Here is a 12,829-nt window from a genome sequence, read left to right on the forward strand (position 1 = left end):
CATCGCGCAGCAAGTTTCCTGTAACGGCTAGTTGGTGGGTGAGGGCTATTTATACCCCTTCCACCCACCATATTCAAGGCCTTGCACTCCACATTTATTCCAGCACCTTGGTAGAGTATTGCAAGCACCAAAAGCCTTGTGAGGAGATTAGTGAATCATAATCCACGCTTGTTCCTCATTAGCGCTAGTGAGAGCCACCTAGAGCACACACCACTTGCATTAGGCTTCTCTTGGTCAAGCGAAAGTCTATGGCTTGTTACTCTTGGTGATCGGCATCACCTAGACGGCTTGGTGGCGTTGAGAGCTCGGTGATCACCGTGAAGATCTTGTTGGTGACCCGACTCAAGTTTGTTAGCGGTCTCGAGGGATCCACCGCGCCGGAGTGGCAAAGGATCATCTCGTAGTGAGCACTTGGTTCTTGCGAGGACCAAGGGGGAGCGATACCCTTGCGCGGGTGCTCCAACGAGGACTAGTGGAGAGTGCCGACTCTTCGATACCTCGGGAAAAATTGGAGGAGTCTTCTAAACTTTGCTTTACATTCCGCACTTAATTCAAGCTCTTTACTTTGTGTATTTGTTTAGCAAGTATTTGAAGCATTGTTTTAGCCTTGTTACATTTCTAGTATTATTTTCTTAGTGCTAGTTGTTGGGGTGAAGTTGGGCTCTTGTTTAGCTCTTGCTTAGGTTTTAATTAGTGTTGATTTTTAGAAAAGCCCAATTCACCCCCCCTCTTGGGCATCGTGATCCTTTCAAGTGTGACACAAGGATTTGTTTTACCGAGGTTCGGTTCTCGCAAACCTACTCTCCGTTGAGGTGGTCACAAAGACCGGGTCTCTTTCAACCCTTTCCCTCTCTCAAACGGTCCCTCGGACCGAGTGAGCTTCTCTTCTCAAATCACTTGGGAATCAAGCTTCCCGCAAGGACCACCACACAATTGGTGTCTCTTGCCTCAATTACAAGTGAGTATGATCTCAAGAAAGAATGCGAAAGAAAAGAGGCGATCCAAGCGCAAGAGCTCAAATGAACACTACAAATCACTCTCTCTAGTCACTAAAGCTTTGTGTGGAGTTGGGAGAGGATTTGATCTCTTTGGTGTGCTTTGCAATGAATGCTAGCTCTTGTATAGTGGTTGGAAGCTGGAAAACTTGGATGCAATGAATGGTGGGGTGGTTGGGGTATTTATAACCCCAACCACCAAACTAGCCGTTTGGGGGGGCTGACTGTCGTATGGTGCACCGGACATGTCCGGTGCGCCAGCCACGTCACCAAACCCGCTGGGATTCGACCGTTGGAGCTCTGACTTCTGGGCCCACCTTGATGTCCGGTGGCGCACCGGACATGCACTGTAGCGTGTCCGGTGCGCCAGTATGGGCACGCCTGACTTCTGCGCGCGTTGGCGCGCAATAAATGCTGTTGCAGGTGACCGTTGGCGCGAAGTAGCCGTTTCCCCGCAGTTACACCGGACAGTCCGGTGTACACCAGACATGTCCGGTGAATTATAGCGGAGCAGCCGCTCTGGTTTCCCGAAGTTGGCGAGTTCCTGAGGCTGCTCTTCCTTGGAGCACCGGACACTGTCCGGTGAATTTTAGCGGAGTCGCCTCTGGCATTTCCCGAAGGTGACGAGTTTGAGTTGGAGTCCTCTGGTGCACCGGACAGTCCGGTGCCCCACACCAGAGGTGCCTTCGGTTGTCCCTTTGCTCCCTTGTTGAACCCAATACTTGGTCATTTTATTGGCTGAGTGTGAACCTTTTACACCTGTATAATCTATACACTAGGGCAAACTAGTTAGTCCAATTATTTGTGTTGGGCAATTCAACCACCAAAATCAATTAGGAAAATAGGTGTAAGCCTAATTCCCTTTCACCAATGCAGCGACTCGAGGCACCCCGCGTGTGACCCAACGAAGGCATTAAGTGCGGAGGTCACGGGCCAGTCAGCCGCGGGGACAGGCGTGGTAGTCGGCATGACCATGGACGGGCCGGCAGTAATTGCATCAACGGGCGCGCAGGAGCAGCGAGCCAATCGCCAGTCAAACTTTGGCCCCGCCTTAAGGCTCGCATCCTCCCCTGAGGCGGGGCCGGGGGCCATTGTCGGTACCCTAAAACAGGGGTGCACCTTACTACAGTATGAAGACATGGTGCCCGTACTCCATTCCTTAGCCACACGGTGAACAACGCTCGTCCCCACCACATGGGCAGATCAAGGGGCACCATATGGCAAGGAAAGATGGTACATCCAGGATGTGTCAGTCGAGCCGGACCTCCGCAAGGGAGCGCCAGACCCCTGTACGCACAACTCGTGCCTCCGATTGTGACCCAGGACTCCTGAGTAAGCGTGCCGGGTCCCTTGGATGGGGTCTGGATCCCTCCGAGTAAGGTCCGGGCCACAACAAGGTCTCGGGACAGGGGAAACCCTGGCATGAGCAAGAGTCCGGTGCTGACGCGTGGCCGGGCTTTACTCTGCGCATGCGCTCCCCGCATAGGCGGAGACCCGATGCGCCCACGTGGCTCGTTGCCTGTGACATAAGCCAGCGGGCGGAGCCTGACGTACGGCCCCTAGACCGCGCGGACTCTGTATTTATTACGGAAAGGACGCGCCGCCTGTCCACCCCGCTGACAGGCGATGTGCCCCCTCAGCATTTATTGTGTCCTGTCCACTCCGCTGGCAGGCAACGTCAGGGCCACCCTGCAGACGATGCACCTGTCCAATCCACTATCAAACAGTGCGCCCGTGCCGCACGGCGCACTGTGCTCATCATCCCTTATACAAGAAGCTTCCCCTGCACGCCGATACTACGCAGATCTCGGATGTCAGGGCGCAAAAAGATTGCTCCAGCAGCAAACATTTGTGACTCCAAGTGCTACGTCCGTTATGTCCCTAGGCCCACATGTCGGGGCTCAGTACCTTTGTACATGCCCCCCTTAGCTATAAAAGGGGAGTCATGCAACGTTACAAGATAGGCTCTCTTGGACAGACTTAGACCCAACTCAGACTCTCAATTCTCAAGCTTCCACAACAATCCAACACACAGTGAAGTAGGGTGTTACGCTCCGACGGTCTGAACCACTCTAAAACCTCGCGTGTTCATGTGCTTGATGTTCGCTTAGCAGGACAGACAAAATGCTTAAGCCCCTTTCCCATCTTAGGACTTAGGACGGGTGCACTCCGCCACCGGCCGGAGAATTTGCTCTCCGACAGTCCCGGTTAGGGTTGGGCAAAAAACCCGTAACCCGAAACTCGAACCCGAAATACCCGAACCCGAACCCGAAATACCCGAAACCCAAATTTTGTTTGGGAATTTCGGGTAGCAACTTGCAAAACCCGAATTTAATTCGGGTAATTCGGGTATCACAATCGGGTACCCGAAATAACCGAACTTTCATGTGTCATGTACTCATGTCATGCTTAATTATTAATTTGTACATTTATAATTATGTGTATGTGTGCATAACTTGTGATTGTAGATTGCTTGTGTTTTTGAAAGGGAATTAGGCTTACACCTAGTTCCTAATTAATTTTGGTGGTTGAATTACCCAACAAAAATTATTGGACTAACTAGTTTGCTCTAGATTATATGTTTTACAGGTGTCAAAGGTTCATCTACAACTATACTAAATCGACTGTCCGGAATACCATAGATTATTCCGGACAGGAGAAGCTTTTTGGAAAAACAGACCAAGCGCGGACCATCCGGGCCCTTGCGGCGGACCGTCCACGACACCAGGATACCCCTCGGACAGAACCAATGCAAAAATCCAAGTCTGCACTATGGACCGTCTGGAGGAAAAGCGCGGACAGTCTGAGCCCTCGCGCGGACCGTCCGGCCTCAGGCGCGGACCGTCCGGTAGGTGAGAAACCGAAAAACCCGAAGGTGACGGGTTTGGAGAAATGAATTATAGCGGGCTCGCGGACCGTCCGGGCCAGGCTCGCGGACCGTCCGCGACTGGGTCTGTCTGACATCTGACAACGCATTAAATGCAATAGAGCCGTTGATATAGCCGTTACTGCTGACCGTTGCATTTTCAGCCGTTGATCTACAGGGGCGGACCGTCCGGACCTGGCTCGCGGACCATCCGCGCTCAGCAGAATGGAGCAACGGCTAGGAAGTGGTTGGTGGCTATAAATACAACCCCAACCACCTCCATTCACTACACCCAAGCATTCCAACCTTCAACATTCAATACAAGAGCTAGCAATCCATTCCAAGACACATTCAAAGCCTCCATCTCTCCAAGTTTCACAATTGAGAAAAGAGATCATTAGTGATTAGTGACTTGAGAGAGAAAGTGATCCGTGTGTTATTTGTCGCTCTTGTCGCTTGGTCTTTTCAATCGTGCTTTCTTGATTCTTTCATTGCGATCAAACTCACTTGTAATTGAGGCAAGAGACACCAATCTTGTGGTGATCCTTGTAGGAACTTTGTGTTCCAAGTGATTAAGAAGAGAAAGCTCACTCGGTCCGAGGGACCGCGTGAGAGAGGGAAGGGTTGAAAGAGACCCGGCCTTTGTGGCCTCCTCAACGGGGAGTAGGTTTGCGAGAACCGAACCTCGGTAAAACAAATCCGCGTGTCACACTCTTCATTTGCTTGCGATTTGTTTTGCACCCTCTCTCTCGCGGACTTGTTTCTTATTTCTAACGCTAACCCGGCTTGTAGTTGTGTTTATATTTGTAAATTTCAGTTTCGCCCTATTCACCCCCCCTCTAGGCGACTATCAATTGGTATCAGAGCCCGGTGCTTCATTAGAGCCTAACCGCTCGAAGTGATGTCGGGAGATCACGCCAAGAGGGAGATGGAGACCGGCGACAAGCCCACTACAAGCCAAGGGAGCACTTCATCGGAAGAGTCCCGCACCAAGAGGAAGGAGAAGAAGAAGGACTCCTCCAAACGGAAGGAGAAAAGATCTTCCTCCTCACACCACAAAGAGAAGAAGGAAAAATCTTCTTCCCACAAGTCGCATCGGAAAGGCGACAAGCACAAAAGGATGAGGAAGGTGGTCTACTACGAGACCGACACTTCATCAACATCGACCTCCGACTCCGATGTGCCGTCCGTAACTTCTAAGCGCCAAGAGCGCAAGAAGTTTAGTAAGATCCCCTTACACTATCCTTGTACATCTAGACATACTCCATTACTTTCCGTTCCATTAGGCAAACCGCCAACCTTTGACGGTGAAGATTATGCTAGGTGGAGTGATTTAATGAAATTTCATCTAACCTCACTCCACAAAAGTATATGGAATGTTGTTGAGTTTGGAGCACAGGTACCATCCGTAGGGGATGAAGACTACGATACGGACGAAGTGGCCCAAATCGAGCACTTCAACTCTCAAGCTACAACCATACTCCTTGCCTCTCTAAGCAAGGAGGAATACAACAAGGTGCAAGGGTTGAAGAATGCAAAGGAAATTTGGGACCTACTCAAGACCGCGCACGAAGGTGATGAACTCACCAAGATTACCAAGCGGGAAACAATCGAGGGGGAGCTCGGTCGCTTCCGTCTTCGCCAAGGGGAGGAGCCACAAGACATGTACAACCGGCTCAAGATTTTGGTGAACCAAGTGCGCAACCTCGGGAGCAAGAAGTGGGATGACCACGAGGTGGTTAAGGTTATTCTTAGATCACTCATTTTTCTTAACCCTACTCAAGTCCAATTAATTCGTGGTAATCCTAGATATACTCAAATGACCCCCGAGGAAGTTATCGGAAATTTTGTGAGCTTTGAATGCATGATCAAAGGCTCCAAGAAGATCAACGAGCTTGATGAACCCTCCACGTCCGAAGCACAACCGGTGGCATTCAAGGCGACGGAGGAGAAGAAGGAGGAGTCTACACCAAGTAGACAACCAATTGACGCCTCCAAGCTCGACAATGAGGAGATGGCTTTAATCATCAAAAGCTTTCGCCAAATCCTCAAGCAACAGAAGGGAAAGGATTACAGATCCCGTTCCAAGAAGGTTTGCTACAAGTGTGGTAAGCCCGGTCACTTTATCGCTAAATGTCCATTATCAAGTGACAGTGACAGGGATAACGACAAGGGAAAGAGGAAAGAAAAGAAGAGGTACCACAAAAAGAGGGGCGGCGATGCCCACGTATGCCGCGAGTGGGACTCCGACGAGAGCTCCACCGACTCCTCCTCCGACGAGGACGCCGCCAACATCGCCGTCACCAAAGGACTCCTCTTCCCCAACGTCGGCCACAAGTGCCTCATGGCAAAGGACGGCAAGAGGAAGAAGGTAAAATCAAGATCCTCCACTAAATATGAAACCTCTAGTGATGAGGATGATGCTAGCAATGAGGAGGATAACTTGCGCGTTCTTTTTGCCAACCTTAACATGGAACAAAAGGAAAAACTAAATGAGCTAATTAGTGCCATCCATGAAAAGGATGACCTCTTGGACTCCCAAGAGGACTTCCTAATCAAGGAAAACAAAATGCATGTTAAGGTTAAAAATGCTTACGCTCTAGAAGTAGAAAAATGTCAAAAACTATCTAGTGAGCTAAGCACTTGCCATGAGATGATTGACAACCTTAGACATGAAAATGCTAGTTTAAATGCTAAGGTTGATTCGCATGTTTGTAATGTTTCGATTTCCAATCCTAGAGATAATAATGATGATTTGCTTGCTAGGATTGAAGAATTAAACATTTCTCTCGCTAGCCTTAGAGTAGAAAATGAAAATTTAATTGCTAAGGCTAAAGAACTAGATGTTTGCAATGTTACAATTTCCGATCTTAGAGATAATAATGATATATTGCGTGCTAAGATCGTTGAACTTAATTCATGCAAATCCTCTACATCTAATGTTGAGCATGTTTCTATTTGTACTAGATGTAGAGATGTTAACATTGATGCTATTCATGATCACATGGCTTTAATTAAACAACAAAATGATCATATAGCAAAATTAGATGCTAAAATTGCCGAGCATAACTTAGAGAATGAAAAATTTAAATTTGCTCGTAGTATGCTCTATAATGGGAGACGCCCTGGCATCAAGGACGGCATTGGCTTCCAAAGGGGAGACAATGTCAAACTTAGTGCCCCTCCTAAAAGATTGTCTAATTTTGTAAAGGGCAAGGCTCCCATGCCTCAGGATAACGAGGGTTACATTTTGTACCCTGCCGGTTATCCCGAGGACAAAATTAGGAGAATTCATTCTAGGAAGTCTCACTCTGGCCCTAACCATGCTTTTATGTATAAGGGTGAGACATCTAGCTCTAGGCAACCAACCCGTGCTAAGTTGCCTAAGAGAAGAACTCCTAGTGCATCAAATGAACATAGTCCTTCATTTAAAACTTTTGATGCATCTTATGTTTTAACTAACAAATCCGGCAAGGTAGTTGCCAAATATGTTGGGGGCAAGCACAAGGGGTCAAAGACTTGTGTTTGGGTACCCAAAGTTCTTGTGTCTAATGCCAAAGGACCCAAAACCATTTGGGTACCTAAAGTCAAGAACTAAACTTGTTTTGTAGGTTTATGCATCCGGGGGCTCAAGTTGGATACTCGACAGCGGATGCATAAACCAAATGACTGGGGAGAAGAAGATGTTCTCCTCCTACGAGAAAAACCAAGATCCCCAACGAGCTATCACATTCGGGGATGAAAATCAAGGTTTGGTCAAAGGTCTTGGTAAAATTGCTATATCTCCTGACCATTCTATTTCCAATGTTTTTCTTGTAGATTCATTAGATTACAATTTGCTTTCTGTATCTCAATTATGCAAAATGGGTTACAACTGTCTTTTCACTGATATAGGTGTCACTGTCTTTCGAAGAAGTGATGATTCAATAGCATTTAAGGGTGTGTTGGAGGGTCAGCTATACTTAGTAGATTTTGACAGAGCTGAACTCGACACATGCTTAATTGCTAAGACTAACATGGGTTGGCTCTGGCACCGCCGACTAGCCCATGTTGGAATGAAGAATCTTCATAAGCTTCTAAAGGGAGAGCACATTTTAGGACTAACCAATGTTCATTTTGAGAAAGACAGGATTTGTAGCGCATGCCAGGCAGGAAAGCAAGTTGGCACTCATCATCCGCATAAGAACATAATGACAACCGACAGGCCACTGGAGCTCCTACACATGGATCTATTCGGCCCGATCGCTTACATAAGCATCGGCGGGAGTAAGTACTGTCTAGTTATTGTGGATGATTATTCTCGCTTCACTTGGGTGTTCTTTTTGCAGGAAAAATCTCAGACCCAAGAAACCTTAAAAGGATTCTTGAGACGGGCTCAAAATGAGTTCGCCCTAAGGATCAAGAAAATAAGAAGCGACAACGGAACGGAGTTCAAGAACTCACAAATTGAAGGCTTCCTTGAGGAGGAGGGCATCAAGCATGAGTTCTCTTCTCCCTACACGCCACAACAAAATGGTGTAGTGGAGAGGAAGAATCGAACTCTATTGGACATGGCAAGGACCATGCTTGATGAGTACAAGACTTCGGATCGGTTTTGGGCCGAGGCGGTCAACACCGCCTGCTACGCCATCAACCGGTTATATCTTCACCGAATCCTCAAGAAGACATCGTATGAACTCCTAACCGGTAAAAAGCCCAACATTTCATATTTTAGAGTCTTTGGTAGCAAATGCTTCATTCTTGTTAAAAGAGGTAGAAAATCTAAATTTGCTCCTAAGACTGTAGAAGGCTTTTTACTAGGATATGATTCAAACACAAGGGCATATAGAGTCTTCAACAAGTCCACTGGACAAGTTGAAGTTTCTTGTGACGTTGTGTTTGATGAGACTAACGGCTCTCAAGTAGAGCAAGTTGATCTTGATGAGATAGGTATTGAAGAGGCTCCATGTATCGCGCTAAGGAACATGTCCATTGGGGATGTGTGTCCCAAGGAATCCGAAGAGTCTCCAAATGCACAAGATCAACCATCCTCCTCCACGCAAGCATCTCCGCCAACTCAAAATGAGGATGAAGCTCAAATTGATGAAGTAGAAGATCAATCAAATGAGCCACCTCAAGATGACGACATAGATCAAGGGGGAGATGCAAATGATCAAGACAAGGAGGATGAAGAACAAAGGCCGCCACACCCAAGAGTCCACCAAGCAATCCAACGAGATCACCCCGTCGACACCATCCTCGGCGACATTCATAAGGGGGTAACTACTAGATCTCGTGTTGCACATTTTTGTGAGCATTACTCTTTTGTTTCCTCTATTGAGCCACACAGGATAGAGGAAGCACTTCAAGATTCGGATTGGGTGGTGGCAATGCAAGAGGAGCTCAACAATTTCACTAGGAATGAGGTATGGCATTTAGTTCCACGTCCTAACCAAAATGTTGTGGGAACCAAATGGGTCTTCCGCAACAAGCAAGATGAGCATGGTGTGGTGACAAGGAACAAAGCTCGACTTGTGGCCAAGGGATACTCTCAAGTCGAAGGTTTGGATTTCGGTGAAACCTATGCACCCGTAGCTAGGCTTGAGTCAATTCGAATATTATTGGCCTATGCTACTTACCATGGCTTCAAGCTTTATCAAATGGACGTGAAAAGTGCCTTCCTCAATGGACCAATCAAGGAAGAGGTCTATGTTGAGCAACCTCCCGGCTTTGAAGACAGTGAGTATCCTAACCATGTCTATAAGCTCTCTAAGGCGCTTTATGGGCTCAAGCAAGCCCCAAGAGCATGGTATGAATGCCTTAGAGATTTTCTTATTGCTAATGGCTTCAAAGTCGGAAAGGCCGATCCTACGCTCTTTACCAAAACACTTAAAAATGATTTGTTTGTATGCCAAATTTATGTTGATGATATTATATTTGGGTCTACTAACGAATCTACATGTGAAGAGTTTAGTAGGATCATGACACAAAAGTTCGAGATGTCTATGATGGGGGAGTTGAAGTATTTTCTAGGATTTCAAGTGAAGCAACTCCAAGAGGGCACCTTCATTAGCCAAACGAAGTATACTCAAGACATTCTAATCAAGTTTGGGATGAAGGATGCCAAGCCCATCAAGACACCCATGGGAACTAACGGGCATCTCGACCTCGACACGGGAGGTAAGTCCGTTGATCAAAAGGTATACCGGTCGATGATTGGTTCTTTGCTATATTTATGTGCATCTCGACCGGATATTATGCTTTCCGTATGCATGTGTGCAAGATTCCAAGCCGACCCTAAGGAAGCTCACCTTACGGCCGTGAAACGAATCTTGAGATATTTGGCTTATACTCCTAAGTTTGGGCTTTGGTATCCTAGGGGATCCACATTTGATTTGATTGGTTATTCGGATGCCGATTGGGCGGGGTGCAAAATCAATAGGAAGAGCACATCGGGGACTTGCCAGTTCTTGGGAAGATCCTTGGTGTCTTGGGCTTCAAAGAAGCAAAATTCGGTCGCTCTTTCCACCGCCGAAGCCGAGTACATTGCTGCAGGCCATTGTTGCGCGCAATTGCTTTGGATGAGGCAAACCCTGCGGGACTACGATTACAAATTAACCAAAGTCCCCTTGCTATGTGATAATGAGAGTGCAATCAAGATGACGGATAATCCCGTCGAGCATAGCCGCACTAAACACATAGCCATTCGGTATCACTTTCTTAGGGATCACCAACAAAAGGGAGATATCGAGATTTCATATATTAACACTAAAGATCAATTAGCCGATATCTTTACCAAGCCTCTTGATGAACAATCTTTTAACAAACTTAGGCATGAGCTCAATATTCTTGATTCGCGCAATTTCTTTTGTTAAAATTGCACACATAGCTCATTTATATACCTTTGATCATATCTCTTTATATGCTATGACTAATGCGTTTTTCAATTCTATTTCAAACCAAGTCATAGGTGTATTGAAAGGGAATTGGAGTCTTCGGCGAAGACAAAGGCTTCCACTTCGTAACTCATCCTTCGCCGTCGCTCCGGGCCACTCTCCTTTCTTTGGAGGAGAGAGCAAAAGGACTTCGTCTTTGGTACAATCTTAACTCATTTATTTATAACCAAAGAGGAAGAAAGTACTTCAAGGGCTCTAATGATTCCGTTTTTGGCGATTCATGCCAAAGGGGGAGAAAGTAAGGGCCCAAAGCAAAAAGACCGCACCACCACCAATTTCAAAAACTTCGTGTTTTCCAAAAATATTATCAACTGGTTTCCTATTATGTTCAAAAGGAGGAAAAAGTAGTATTTCAAAAATGATATATCAAAACCCTCTTGAACACTAAGAGGAGGATCTCATTTAGGGGGAGTTTTGTTTAGTCAAAGGAGGAGCGTTTGAAACAGGGGGAGAAAATTTCAAATCTTGAAAATGCTTTGCAAAATCTTACTCATTTACCTTTGACTATTTGCAAAAGAACTTTGAAAAGGATTTACAAAAGAGTTTGCAAAAACAAAACATGTGGTGCAAGCGTGGTCCAAAATATTAAGAATGAAAGAAACAATCCATGAATATCTTATAAGTATTTATATTGGCTCAATTCCAAGTAACCTTTGCACTTACTTCATGCAAACTAGTTCAAATATGCACTTTTATATTTGCTTTGGTTTGTGTTGGCATCAATCACCAAAAAGGGGGAGATTGAAAGGGAATTAGGCTTACACCTAGTTCCTAATTAATTTTGGTGGTTGAATTACCCAACACAAATTATTGGACTAACTAGTTTGCTCTAGATTATATGTTTTACAGGTGTCAAAGGTTCATCTACAACTATACTAAATCGACTGTCCGGAATACCGTAGATTATTCCGGACAGGAAAAGCTTTTTGGAAAAACAGACCAAGCGCGGACCATCCGGGCCCTTGCGGCGGACCGTCCACGACACCAGGATACCCCTCGGACAGAACCAATGCAAAAATCCAAGTCTGCACTATGGACCGTCCGGAGGAAAAGCGCGGACAGTCTGAGCCCTCGCGCGGACCGTCCGGCCTCAGGCGCGGACCGTCCGGTAGGTGAGAAACCGAAAAACCCGAAGGTGACGGGTTTGGAGAAATGAATTATAGCGGGCTCGCGGACCGTCCGCGACTGGGTTTGTCTGACATCTGACAACGCATTAAATGCAATAGAGCCGTTGATATAGTCGTTACTGCTGACCGTTGCATTTTCAGCCGTTGATCTACAGGGGCGGACCGTCCGGACCTGGCTCGCGGACCGTCCGCGCTCAGCAGAATGGAGCAACGACTAGGAAGTGGTTGGTGGCTATAAATACAACCCCAACCACCTCCATTCACTACACCCAAGCATTCCAACCTTCAACATTCAATACAAGAGCTAGCAATCCATTCCAAGACACATTCAAAGCCTCCATCTCTCCAAGTTTCACAATTGAGAAAAGAGATTATTAGTGATTAGTGACTTGAGAGAGAAAGTGATCCGTTTGTTATTTGTCGCTCTTGTCGCTTGGTCTTTTCAATCGTGCTTTCTTGATTCTTTCATTGCGATCAAACTCACTTGTAATTGAGGCAAGAGACACCAATCTTGTGGTGATCCTTGTAGGAACTTTGTGTTCCAAGTGATTAAGAAGAGAAAGCTCACTCGGTCCGAGGGACCGCGTGAGAGAGGGAAGGGTTGAAAGAGACCCGGCCTTTGTGGGCTCCTCAACGGGGAGTAGGTTTGCGAGAACCGAACCTCGGTAAAACAAATCCGCGTGTCACACTCTTCATTTGCTTGCGATTTGTTTTGCACCCTCTCTCTCGCGGACTTGTTTCTTATTTCTAACGCTAACCCGGCTTGTAGTTGTGTTTATATTTGTAAATTTCAGTTTCGCCCTATTCACCCCCCTCTAGGCGACTATCAGTTTTATATGTACATGTATATCATTATTCAAACTATATTTTTATACTAATTTAATAGGGTGTATGTGTTTTTATGAA

Source organism: Zea mays, chromosome 4 (genome assembly GCF_902167145.1).
Source record: "Zea mays cultivar B73 chromosome 4, Zm-B73-REFERENCE-NAM-5.0, whole genome shotgun sequence".
In the NCBI taxonomy this organism is placed as follows: Eukaryota; Viridiplantae; Streptophyta; class Magnoliopsida; order Poales; family Poaceae; genus Zea; species Zea mays.